The sequence below is a fragment of the Apodemus sylvaticus genome, chromosome 9, assembly GCF_947179515.1.
Source record: "Apodemus sylvaticus chromosome 9, mApoSyl1.1, whole genome shotgun sequence".
In the NCBI taxonomy this organism is placed as follows: Eukaryota; Metazoa; Chordata; class Mammalia; order Rodentia; family Muridae; genus Apodemus; species Apodemus sylvaticus.
Genome location: NC_067480.1, coordinates 83,336,138 through 83,349,083, shown reverse-complemented (window position 1 = coordinate 83,349,083; position 12,946 = coordinate 83,336,138).

The following is a 12,946-nucleotide window of genomic DNA, read 5'->3' as shown; positions in this document are numbered from 1 at the left end:
TCCACTCAGTTGGTAACAGTAAACTACAAATTTTAAAATGTGAAAAACACTCTTATTTCTTCCAAATCTACAATCACTTCAAATTTTCTTCAATTGTGAAAAGGACTGAAAATATTTATGTGGCCCTCTCATTTCCTTGTAGCCAGTGCATTGTTTTGAATCATTAATTCTACTATTATTGCTAACTAGTTTCCTGACTCATTATTAGGTGCAGAGAATGTAATGGGTGACAGGGGTTGAACTGATGGCTCGGGGGTTAAGGAATAGCACTGTGCAGAGGATGGGAGTCGGATTCCCAGCATCTGCTCTGTGGATTCATAACCACCTGTAACTCCAGATTCGGGATTTACAACAGCATATTCTGGCCTGAACAGACCCAGGTCAGACACACATAATTACCAAAAAAGGAGACCTAACAGAATGCACCAACAGTTATGGGAACTTGCCATTTCCCAACTAAGATTCTAAGTATGTTGTACAAAGTAACTCTAATGCTTCACAGCCACACGGGTTCCTACTGTTCTTATGCCAACATACACATGAGGATGCTAACAGGGAAGTTAAGTCTAAGGTTCGGTCATGAATAATGAACTCGGAAAGTGGCGATTTAGTCCTTAAAGCTAGGTCCATCCTCCAGTTAAATCAGAGTCCTGAGTTTGGACTCCGTTTTTTTGAACTTAGAATGTTCAGTATTTCACCACTGAGAACATTGTCAGTAGCTTTTCTTTTCTTTTCTTTTTTTATGACAAATAGGTGATTGATGTGTTAATTATCTTTATTTAGTCATTTGTATTTTATGTATCATAGTACATTAATGTACACATTTATAATTTGTCAGTAAAATAAGGTATGTGTATATAATAAGTATATTAATAGCTTATGAAATAGAGTAAGACAAAATAAGTAGATTATGATAGACTTTTTTTTCTTTTTTCTTCTTATTGGATATTTTATTTCCATTTCAAATGTTATCCCCTTACCCGGTTTCCCTCCTCCCAGATAACCCCATTCCATTCCCCCTCCCCTGCTTCAATGAGGATGTTCCTCCACCCACCCACCCACCCACTCCCACCTCCCCTCCCTCAGTTCCCCTACACTGGGGTATCTATGGAGCCTTCATAGGACCAAGGCCATCCTCCACTACATATGCAGCTGGAGCCATGTGTACTTTTTGGTTGATGACTTAGTCCCTGGGAGCTCTTGGGGGTCTGGTTGGTTGATACTGTTGTTCTTCATATGGGGTTACAATCCCCTTCAGCTCCTTCAGTCCTTTCTCTAACTTGGGTTGGTTTATACACACCGCTCAGCCAGGTTCAGGGTGCTCCCCTTGATTCCAAGTTTTAACCTTTGGTTTAAATAAATGATGAGACCATAGGCGTGTGGGTTCATTTCTGGGTCTTCAATTCTATTCCATCGATCCACTTGCCTGACATTGTACCAATACCATGCAGTTTTTATCACTATTGCTCTGTAGTAATGTTTGAGGTCTGGGATACTGATTCCCCCAGAAGTTCTTTTACTGTTGAGAATAGTTTTAGCTATCCTGGGTTTTTTGTTATTCCAGATGAATTTGAGAATTGCTCTTTCTAACTCTATGAAGAACTGAGTTGGGATTTTGATGGGGATTGCATTGAATCTGTAGATTGCTTTTGGCAAGATGGCCATTTTAACTATATTAATCCTACCAATCCACGAGCATAGAAGATTTTTCCATTTTCTGAGGTCTTCGATTTCCTTCTTCAGAGATCTGAAGTTCTTGTCATATAGGTCTTTCATTTGTTTGGTTAGAGTCACCCCAAGATACATTATGCTGTTTGTGGCTATTGTGAAGGGTGTCATTTCCCTAATTTCTTTCTCAGTGTACTTATCATTTGAGTATAGAAAGGCTACTGATTTGCTTGAGTTTATTTTGTAACCAGCCACTTTGCTGAAGTTGTTTATCAGCTGTAGGAGTTCTCTGGTAGAGTTTTTTGGGTCACTTAAGTGTACTATCATATTATCTGCAAAGGAGCTGAAAACATCCAGTGGAAAAAAGATAGCCTTTTCAACAAATGGTGCTGGTTCAATTGGAGGTCAGCATACAGAAGAATGTGAATTGATCCATTCTTATCTCCTTGTACTAAGCTCAACTCCAAGTGGATCAAGGACCTCCACATAAAACCAGACACACTGAAACTAATAGAAAAGAAACTGGGGAAGACCCTTGAGGACATGGGCACAGGGGGAAAATTCCTGAACAGAACACCAATAGTTTATGCTCGAAGATCAAGACTTGACAAATGGGATCTCATAAAATTACAAAGTTTCTGTAAGACAAAGGACACTGTCAAAGGGACAAAACGTCAACCAACAGATTGGGAAAGGATCTTCAACAACCCTACATCTGACAGAGGGCTAATATCTAATATATACAAAGAACTCAAGAAGGTAGACCCCAGGGAACCAAATAACCCTATTAAAAAGTAGGGTACAGAGCTAAACAAAGAATTTTCACATGAAGAACTTTTGATGGCTGAGAAGCACCTTAAGAAATGTTCAGCATCATTAATCATTAGGAAAATGCAAATCAAAACAACCCTGAGATTTCACCTCACACCAGTCAGAATAGCTAAGGTTAAAAACTCAGGAGACAGCATGTGTTGGTGAGGATGTGGAGAAAGAGGAACACTCCTCCACTGCTGCTAAGATTGCAAGATGGTACAACTGCTTTGGAAATCAGTCTGGTGGTTCCTCAGAAATCTGGGAATGACACTTCTGGAGGACCCTGCTATACCACTCCTGGGCATATACCCAGAGCATTCCCCGGCATGCAATAAGGGCACATGCTTCACTATGTTCATAGCAGTCCTATTTGTAATAGCCAGAAGCTTGAAAGAACCCAGGTGTCTCTCAGCAGAGGAATGGACACAAAAAATGTGGTATATTTACACAATGGAGTACTATTCAGCCATTAGAAACAATGAATTCATGAAATTCTTAGGCAAATGGATGAAGCTGGAGAACATCATACTAAGTGAGACAACCCAGTCTCAAAAGATCAGTCATGGTATGCACTCACTAATAAGTAGATATTAGCCTAGAAACTTGGAATACCCAAGATATAATCCACATATTAAATGATGTCCAAGAGGAACAGAGGATTGGTCCCTGGTTCTGGAAAGACTCAGTGCAGCAGTATAGGGGAATACCAGAACAGGGAAGTGGGAAGGGGTGAATGGGGGAATAGGGGAGGGAAGAGGGCTTATGGGACTTTTGGGGAGTGGGGAGCCAGAAAAGGGGGAATCATTTGAAATGTAAATAAAAAAATATATCGAATAAATAAAAAAATGACCATGTGATTTTTTTGAGTTTGTTTATGTAGTGGATTGCATTGATGGATTTCTGTATATTGAACCATCCCTGCATCCCTGGGATGAAGCCTACTTGATCATGGGGGATGATCATTTTGATGTGTTCTTGGATTCAGTTGGCAAGAATTTTATTGAGTATTTTTGCATCAATGTTCATAAGGGAAATTGGTCTGAAGTTCTCTTTCTTTTTTGGATCTTTGTGTGGTTTTGGTATCAGTGTAATTGTGGCTTTGTAGAAGGAGTTGGGTAGTGTTCCTTCTGTTTCTATTTTGTGGAATAGTTTGGAGAGTATTGGTGTTAGGTCTTCTTTGAAGGTCTGATAGAATTCTGCACTAAAACAATCTGGTCCTGTGCTTTTTTTGATTGGAAGACTTTCTATGACCCCTTCTATTTCTTTAGGGGTTATGGGACTGTTTAATGATCTATTTGATCCTGATTTAATTTTGGTATTTGGTATCTGTCGAGGAAACTGTCCATTTCCTCCAGATGCTCCAGTTGTGTTGAGTATAGGCCTTTGTAGTAGGATCTGATGATTTTTTGAATTTCCTCAGTTTCTGTTGTTATATCCCCCTTTTCATTTCTAATTTTGTTAATTTGAATACTTTCTCTGTGCCCTTTGGTTAGTCTGGCTAAGGGTTTTTCTACCTTGTTGATTTTCTCAAAGAACCAGCTCCTGGTTTTGTTGCTTCTTTGTATGGTTCTCTTTGTTTCCACTTGATTGATTTCAGCCCTAAGTTTGATGATTTCCTGTCTTCTACTCCTCCTGGGTGAATTAGCTTCTTTTTGTTCCAGGACTTTCACGTGTGCCATTAAGCTGCTAGTGTATCACTCCTCCACTGCTGGTGGGAATGCAAACTGGTACAACCACTCTGGAAATCATTCTGGTGGTTCCTCAGAAAACTGGGCACCTCACTTCCGGAGGACCCTGCTATACCACTTTTGGGTATATACCCAAAGGATTCCCCAGCATGTAATGAGGATACATGCTCCACTATGTTCATAGCAGCCCTATTTTTAATAGCCCGAAGCTGGAAAGAACCCAGGTGTCCCTCAACGGAGGAATGGATACAAAAAATGTGGTATATTTACACAATGGAGTACTATTCAGCCATTAGAAACAATGAATTCATGAAATTCTTAGACAAATGGATGGAGCTGGAGAACATCATACTAAGTGAGGTAACCCAGTCTCAAAAGATCAATCATGGTATGCACTCACTGATAAGCGGATATTAGCCTAGAAACTTGGAATACCCAAGACATAATCCACATATCAAATGATGTCCAAGAAGAACTGAGGAGTAGCCCCTGGTTCTGGAAAGACTCGGTGCAGCAGTATAGGGCAATACCAGAACAGGGAAGTGGGAAGGGGTAGATGGAGGAACAGGGGGAGGGAAGAGGGCTTATGGGACTTTCAAGGAGTAGGGAGCCAGAAAAGGGGAAATCAATTGAAATGTAAATAAAAATATATCGAATTTAAAAAAGAATAATTAAAAATAAATAAATGAGTGATGAGTTTTAGCAAATTCTTTTCCATTCTTTTTGCTCTGTTAATTTGTGTGTGTGTGTGTGTGTGTGTGTGTGTGTACATGAGTGCAGAAGCACATGGCCAGAAGACACCATCTACATATATGCCATGAGCTGCCCAAAGTGGGTAAAAGGAACCAAACTCACAGGTCCTCTGCAAGAGGAGCCCAGGCTCTTTTTTTTTCCTTTGCTTTTTTTTTTTAATTATTATTATTAGATATTTTAAGTTTTAAATGTTATCCCCTTTCCTAAGTTTCAAATGTTATCCCTTTTCCCCTCTGAAAACACCCTATCCCATCCTCTCTCCCTGCTCGCCAACCCACCCACTCCCACTTTCCTGTCCTAGTATTCCCCTATACTGGGGCATCGAGACTTCTCATCTCGGGGCCAAGGGCCTCTCCTCCCTTTGATGTCCAACAAGGCCATCCTCTGCTACATATGCTGGAGCCATGGGTCCCTCCATGTGTACTCTATGATTGGTAGTTTAGGCTCTTAAGCACTGATGCATCTCTCCAGCTCCAACAGACCGATTTGAAATGATCAAATAATGTTGCACCACTATAGCAAACACCATCCTTTGCACCACTGAACTCAAGGTATTATCTTTATAAAAACAATGATAATTTTCTTTCAGATCTTCATAGTTTTGGTTCTTTATTCTGTGTAAAACTGATACTATTTCTCATAGAATTAATTAAACTTCCTTGTCTGGGAATATTTTTTTTTAACAATCCCTCATTTAGAGAGAGGCAGTTAAGACTTCCTACTTGACCCTCATCCACATACGCACAGCCATATAAACCTGCCTGTGGTTGGAAGGTTGTAATTATGTAACGACTATGAGGCAAAGCATTGCAATTCTTTTTTTTAATATTTTTATTTTCTATATTCTTTGTTTACATTCCAAATGATTTGCCCTTTCCCAGATCCCCCCTCCCCATATGCCCCATAAACCTTCTTCTCTCCATCCATTCTCCAATCACCTCCCTCCTTTTTTTCTCTGTCCTATATTCCCCTCCAATGCTAGATCAATCCTTTCCAGGATCAGGACCTTCTCCATACTTCTTCATGGGAGTCATTTGTTATGCAATTTGTGCCTTGGGTATTCAGGGCTTCTGAGCTAATTAATATCCACTTATCAGAGATTGCATTCCATGTGTATTCTTTTGTGACTGGGTTACCTCACTTAGGATATTTTCCAGATCAAACCATTTGCCTAAAAACTTTGTGAATTCATTGTTTCTAATTGCTGAGTAGTATTCCATTGTGTAAATATACCAGATTTTCTGTATCCATTCCTCCTTTGAGGGGCATCTGGGTTCTTTACAGCTTCTGGCTATTATAAATAAGGCTGCTATGAACATAATGGAGCATGTGTCTTTATTGCATGCCTGGGAATCCTCTGGGTATATGCCTAGGAGAGGTATAGCAGGGTCCTCCGGAAGTGTCATGTCCAGTTTTCTGAGGAACCGCCAGACTGATTTCCAAAGTGGTTGTACCATCTTACAGCCCCACCAGCAGTGGAGGAGTGTTCCTCTTTCTCCACATCCTTGCCAACACCTGCTGTCTCCTGAGTTTTTGACCTTAGCCATTCTGACTGGTGTAAGGTGAAATCGCAGGGTTGTTTTGATTTGCATTTCCCTAATGACTTCACCAATAGCTTATGCTCTAAGATCAAGAATTGACAAATAGCAAAGGGATACAAATTGGAAAGGAGGAAGTCAAACTATCATTATTTGTAGACGACATGATAGTCTACCTAAGTGACCCAAAAAACTCCACTAGAGAGCTCCTACAGCTGATAAACAACTTCAGCAAAGTGGCAGGTTATAAAATCAACTCAAGCAAATCAGTGGCCTTCCTATACTCAAAGGATAAGCAGGCTGAGAAAGAAATTAGGGAAATGACCCCCTTCACAATAGCCACAAACAGTATAAAGTATCTTGGGGTGACTCTTACCAAACATGTGAAAGATCTGTATGACAAGAACTTCAAGACTCTGAAGAAGGAAATGGAAGAAGACCTCAAAAAATGGGAAAACCTCCCATGCTCATGGATCGGTAGAATCAATATAGTTAAAATGGCCATTTTGCCTAAAGCAATATACAGATTCAATGCAATACCCATCAAAATCCCAACTCAATTCTTCACAGAGTTAGAAAGAGCAATTATCAAATTCATCTGGAACAACAAAAAACCCAGGATAGCTAAAACTATTCTCAGCAACAAAAGAAAATCTGGGGGAATCAGTATCCCTGACCTCAAGCAATACTACAGAGCAATAGTGTTAAAAACTGCATGGTATTGGTACAGTGACAGGCAGGAGGATCAATGGAACAGGATTGAAGATCCAGAAATGAACCCACACACCTATGGCCACTTGATCCTCGACAAAGAGGCTGAAAACATCCAATGGAAAAAAGATAGCCTTTTCAACAAATGGTGCTGGTTCAACTGGAGGTCAGCATGCAGAAGAATGCGAATTGATCCATCCTTATCTCCTTGTACTAAGCTCAAATCCAAATGGATCAAGGACCTCCACATAAAGCCAGACACTCTGAAGCTAATAGAAAAGAAACTGGGGAAGACCCTTGAGGACATCGGTACAGGGAGAAAGTTTCTGAACAGAACACCAATAGCGTATGCTCTAAGAGCAAGAATTGACAAATGGAACCTCATAAGGTTACAGAGTTTCTGTAAGGCAAAGGACACCATCAAGAGGACAGATCGGCAACCAACAAATTGGGAAAAGATCTTCACCAATCCTACATCAGATAGAGGGCTAATATCCAATATATATAAAGAACTCAAGAAGTTAGACTCCAGAAAACCGAACAACCCTATTAAAAAATGGGGTACAGAGTTAAACAAAGAATTCTCACCTGAAGAACTTCAGATGGCAGAGAAGCATCTTAAAAAATGCTCAACTTCATTAGTCATTAGGGAAATGCAAATCAAAACAACCCTAAGATTTCATCTTACACCAGTCAGAATGGCTAAGATTAAAAATTCAGGAGACAGCAGGTGTTGGAGAGGGTGTGGAAAAAGAGGAACACTCCTCCATTGCTGGTGGGGTTGCAAATTGGTACAACCACTCTGGAAATCAGTCTGGCGGTTCCTCTGAAAACTGGGCACCTCACTTCCAGAAGATCCTACTATACCACTCCTGGGCATATATCCAGAGGATTCCCCACCATGTAATAAGGATACATGCTCTACTATGTTCATAGCAGCCCTATTTATAATTGCCAGATGCTGGAAAGAACCCAGGTATCCCTCAACAGAAGAGTGGATGCAAAAAATGTGGTATATTTACACAATGGAGTACTATTCAGCCATTAGAAACAATGAATTCATGAAATTCTTAGGCAAATGGATGGAGCTAGAGAACATCATACTAAGTGAGGTAACCCAGACTCAAAAGGTGAATCATGGTATGCACTCACTAATAAGTGGTTATTAACCTAGAAAACTGGAATACCCAAAACATAATCCACACATCAAATGAGATACAAGAAGAAAGGAGGAGTGGCCCCTGGTTCTGGAAAGACTCAGTGAAACAGTATTCGGCAAAACCAGAACGGGGAACTGGGAAGGGGTGGGAGGGAGGACACGGGAAGAGAAGGGGGCTTACGGGACTATCGGGGAGTGGGGGGGCTAGAAAAGGGGAAATCATTTGAAATGTAAATAAATTATATCAAATAAAAAAAAAGAAAAAAATGGGAACACCTCCCATGCTCATGGATCGGTAGAATCAATATAGTTAAAATGGCCATTTTGCCTAAAGCAATATACAGATTCAATGCAATACCCATCAAAATCCCAACTCAATTCTTCACAGAGTTAGAAAGAGCAATTATCAAATTCATCTGGAACAACAAAAAACCCAGGATAGCTAAAACTATTCTCAGCAACAAAAGAAAATCTGGGGGAATCAGTATCCCTGACCTCAAGCAATACTACAGAGCAATAGTGTTAAAAACTGCATGGTATTGGTACAGTGACAGGCAGGAGGATCAATGGAACAGGATTGAAGATCCAGAAATGAACCCACACACCTATGGCCACTTGATCCTCGACAAAGAGGCTGAAAACATCCAATGGAAAAAAGATAACCTTTTTAACAAATGGTGCTGGTTCAACTGGAGGTCAGCATGCAGAAGAATTCGAATTGATTCATCCTTGTCTCCTTGTACTAAGCTCAAATCCAAATGGATCAAGGACCTCCACATAAAGCCAGACACTCTGAAGCTAATAGAAAAGAAACTGGGGAAGACCCTTGAGGACATCGGTACAGGGAGAAAGTTTCTGAACAGAACACCAATAGCGTATGCTCTAAGAGCAAGAATTGACAAATGGAACCTCATAAGGTTACAGAGTTTCTATAAGGCAAAGGACACCATCAAGAGGACAGATCGGCAACCAACAAATTGGGAAAAGATCTTCACCAATCCTACATCAGATAGAGGGCTAATATCCAATATATATAAAGAACTCAAGAAGTTAGACTCCAGAAAACCGAACAACCCTATTAAAAATGGGGTACAGTGTTAAACAAAGAATTCTCACCTGAAGAACTTCGGATGGCAGAGAAGCATCTTAAAAAATGTTCAACTTCATTAGTCATTAGGGAAATGCAAATCAAAACAACCCTAAGATTTCATCTTACACCAGTCAGAATGGCTAAGATTAAAAATTCAGGAGACAGCAGGTGTTGGAGAGGGTGTGGAGAAAGAGGAACACTCCTCCACTGCTGGTGGGGTTGCAAATTGGTACAACCACTCTGGAAATCAGTCTGGCGGTTCCTCTGAAAACTGGGCACCTCACTTCCAGAAGATCCTGCTATACCACTCCTGGGCATATACCCAGAGGATTCCCCACCATGTAATAAGGATACATGGTCTACTATGTTCATAGCAGCCCTATTTATAATTGCCAGATGCTGGAAAGAACCCAGGTATCCCTCAACAGAAGCGTGGGTGCAAAAAATGTGGTATATCTACACAATGGAGTACTATTCAGCCATTAGAAACAATGAATTCATGAAATTCTTAGGCAAATGGATGGAGCTAGAGAACATCATACTAAGTGAGGTAACCCAGACTCAAAAGGTGAATCATGGTATGCACTCACTAATAAGTGGTTGTTAACCTAGAAAACTGGAATACCCAAAACATAATCCACACATCAAATGAGATACAAGAAGAAAGGAGGAGTGGTCCCTGGTTCTGGAAAGACTCAGTGAAACAGTATTCGGCAAAACCAGAACGGGGAACTGGGAAGGGGTGGGAGGGAGGACACGGGAAGAGAAGGGGGCTTATGGGACTTTCGGGGAGCGGGGGGGGGGGGCTAGAAAAGGGGAAATCATTTGAAATATAAATAAATTATATCGAATAAAAAAAAATTAAAAAAAAAAGAATTGACAAATGGGACCTCATAAAATTACAAAGTTTCTGTAAGGCAAAGGACACTATTAAAAGGACAAAACGGCAACCATCAAATTGGGAAAGGATCTTCACCAACCCTAATTAGCCCTAAGGGCTAATATCCTATATATGCAAAGAACTGAAGAAGTTAAACCCCAGGGAACCAAATAACCCTATTAAAAAATGGGGTACAGATCTAAACAAAGAATTTTCATCTGAAGAAATTCGGATGGCCGAGAGGCACCTTAAGAAGCATTGCAATTCTAAAAAGGGAGTTTGTGGTTAGTGAGTCAACTTCAAAGACTGGATTATCAGCCAGGCCTTAGGAATCCTGGTGAAGAGAGAAAAGGAGGAAGTCCAGGGCAAACTGTTCTTTGAGAACTACAGGCCCATCTTAAATAGCTTGGTTTATCTTGTTCCCTGCTACTAGGAAGTAGGAGAGTTTCAGAAGTATAGTAAATTGCCAAGTGAGATTATCAGCTTCTGTACTTACAGGGTGTTCTGCATTCCCTGGAGACATTTCTCGCCTCTGTCTGTAAAATATTGTTTCACAGACTTCACTGGTGCCACCAAGGCAGATCATATTTTTCTCAAAGAATCTCTTCATTTTATCTACACTGTAAGATTTATTGGCCTCTTTTTTGCTATACATAGGGCTGTGGTTGTGACTGCCTACTTTTTAGTTCATCTTGCTGGCTTGTGCTGTCTTACTATGGACTTAACCGTTTCATTTGTATATACAAATTTAGTTGTGCCAAAAAATATAAAATAGATTCCTATTTTATTTTAACCAAACAAGTTTGGTTTTATTAGCGTTCTCTGCTTGTCTTTTCCATTTCTGATTTTAGCTTTGCAATTTTCTTCTTTACTAGCTTCCAGAAAGAGGTAGCTTAAATTGTTGATTTTTTTTAACTTTTCCTAAGATAGCAATTCTAGGCTGTAACTTTCCTTCTAGATAAGGCCTAGATAGGCAAACAATGCCTATCTTAGAATTCAATAGCTTATAAATTGGAATTGCAAAATCTTTCATTTGCATTTTTACCTCACAACTTACTTCTGGTTTAGAAGCATACAGTTTTGAGTGTAATTCCCCATTGGTCAGAAAGTATAATTTATAAGAGTGCAATCCTTTGAGACTATTTGCTAAGACTGCTATGACAATATAAACTCCCTACCCTGTCTTGATAATTCTATGTACTCAGAATGCCCTTTGCTGTTCGTTTGCACTTCGGTGTTCTCTCAGTGTCAAAGGTGCTTGATGGAAAATCTTTTTCCTTGCCTGACTTTCTTGGTCTCTTTCTATCAATTTGAGAGGAGTAGTAAGTTTTGTTTTCAGGTATGTTTAGGGATGCTTTATCTGTCTTTCATGTGTATGTTTTAAAGGGTTTTGGGTGTGAAATGCTGTCTCTTCCTCACATTTGCTCCTTCCTTTGACTCCAATTCACTGCTTCTCTCTCCAACTAAAAACTCAAATCTTGAGAACTTTTCATAGCACGCACAGCTAATCCAGGTGGTGGCTTGATAATGACTTCCCATGCATTTGTTTGCAACATGCAATTTTGCAGTTAGGGTATCTCTCCTGTACACTACCTACTGATACTGTTTGTCTATCCAGTTTTATTAACCCCTGCCATTTTCATTCAAATGTTTTGTTCCTTTATGTGTAATTAATATTTTCAAGTTTAAATTTCCATTTTGTTAACTGTCTCATTCAAGAAACTTGTTCTATTTTTGCTTTATTTGATATCAAGGTCACCTAAATTTTTTTTAATTTTTTTTATTCGATATAATTTATTTACATTTCAAATGATTTCCCCTTTTCTAGCGCCCCACTCCCCGAAAGTCCCGTAAGCTCCCTTCTCTTCCCCTGTCCTCCCACCCACCCCTAAATTATTTTTTTCTAAAACTCCTGTTATGGTGGCAGATGAAAACTAATTTTAAAGATAGAGGACTCAGAAGGTTTGTGGTCTTTGCTTGCACACTATGTTCTTGTACAATAGCTTAGAACCTTCTGAACCTGTTTTGGATACAGAAACTGATACAGTGACTAAGGGATGATAGATGTAATCATGTTTCACTATGGGAAACACTTTAGTACCTGTATTTGTTCCACGACACAGTGATGTATATGTGCACAATAAAATTCGCTCTAAAAATAAGAAATCACTCCACTGTATTTTTCTCCATGTCTAATAACTCCCTAGGAAATTACCCATTTCATTTGTACATACAAATTTAGTTGTGCCAAAGAATATAAAATAGATTCCTATGATTAAATGATATATGGAAACATCTGTACTTGTTTAGCCCCTCTGCCATGATTAGGCCAGCTCCTCAGCCCCACAACTTTTTCTAGAATACTCAGAAGTCACTGGGTGCTCAGACATACATAGTTCTTTGTTTTTAATCTCTGCCTGCAGATTCTTCACTGTCTTTGAACTTCTTTAAACCTTGAACACTAACTTTTCTTCAGTCTTTAGCAGGATGGCTGTTTGAGTCATACAGTTTACCATTATAAGAATAAAATTCTTGTCCTTTTATAAATTAAAACAAAAAACAAAGGAAGCAGGAGAGGCGAGGGACAGCACCTTCATAGAAAGTATGAATGAAAAAAAGTATCATTTGATTTCTTCAGCATAATCA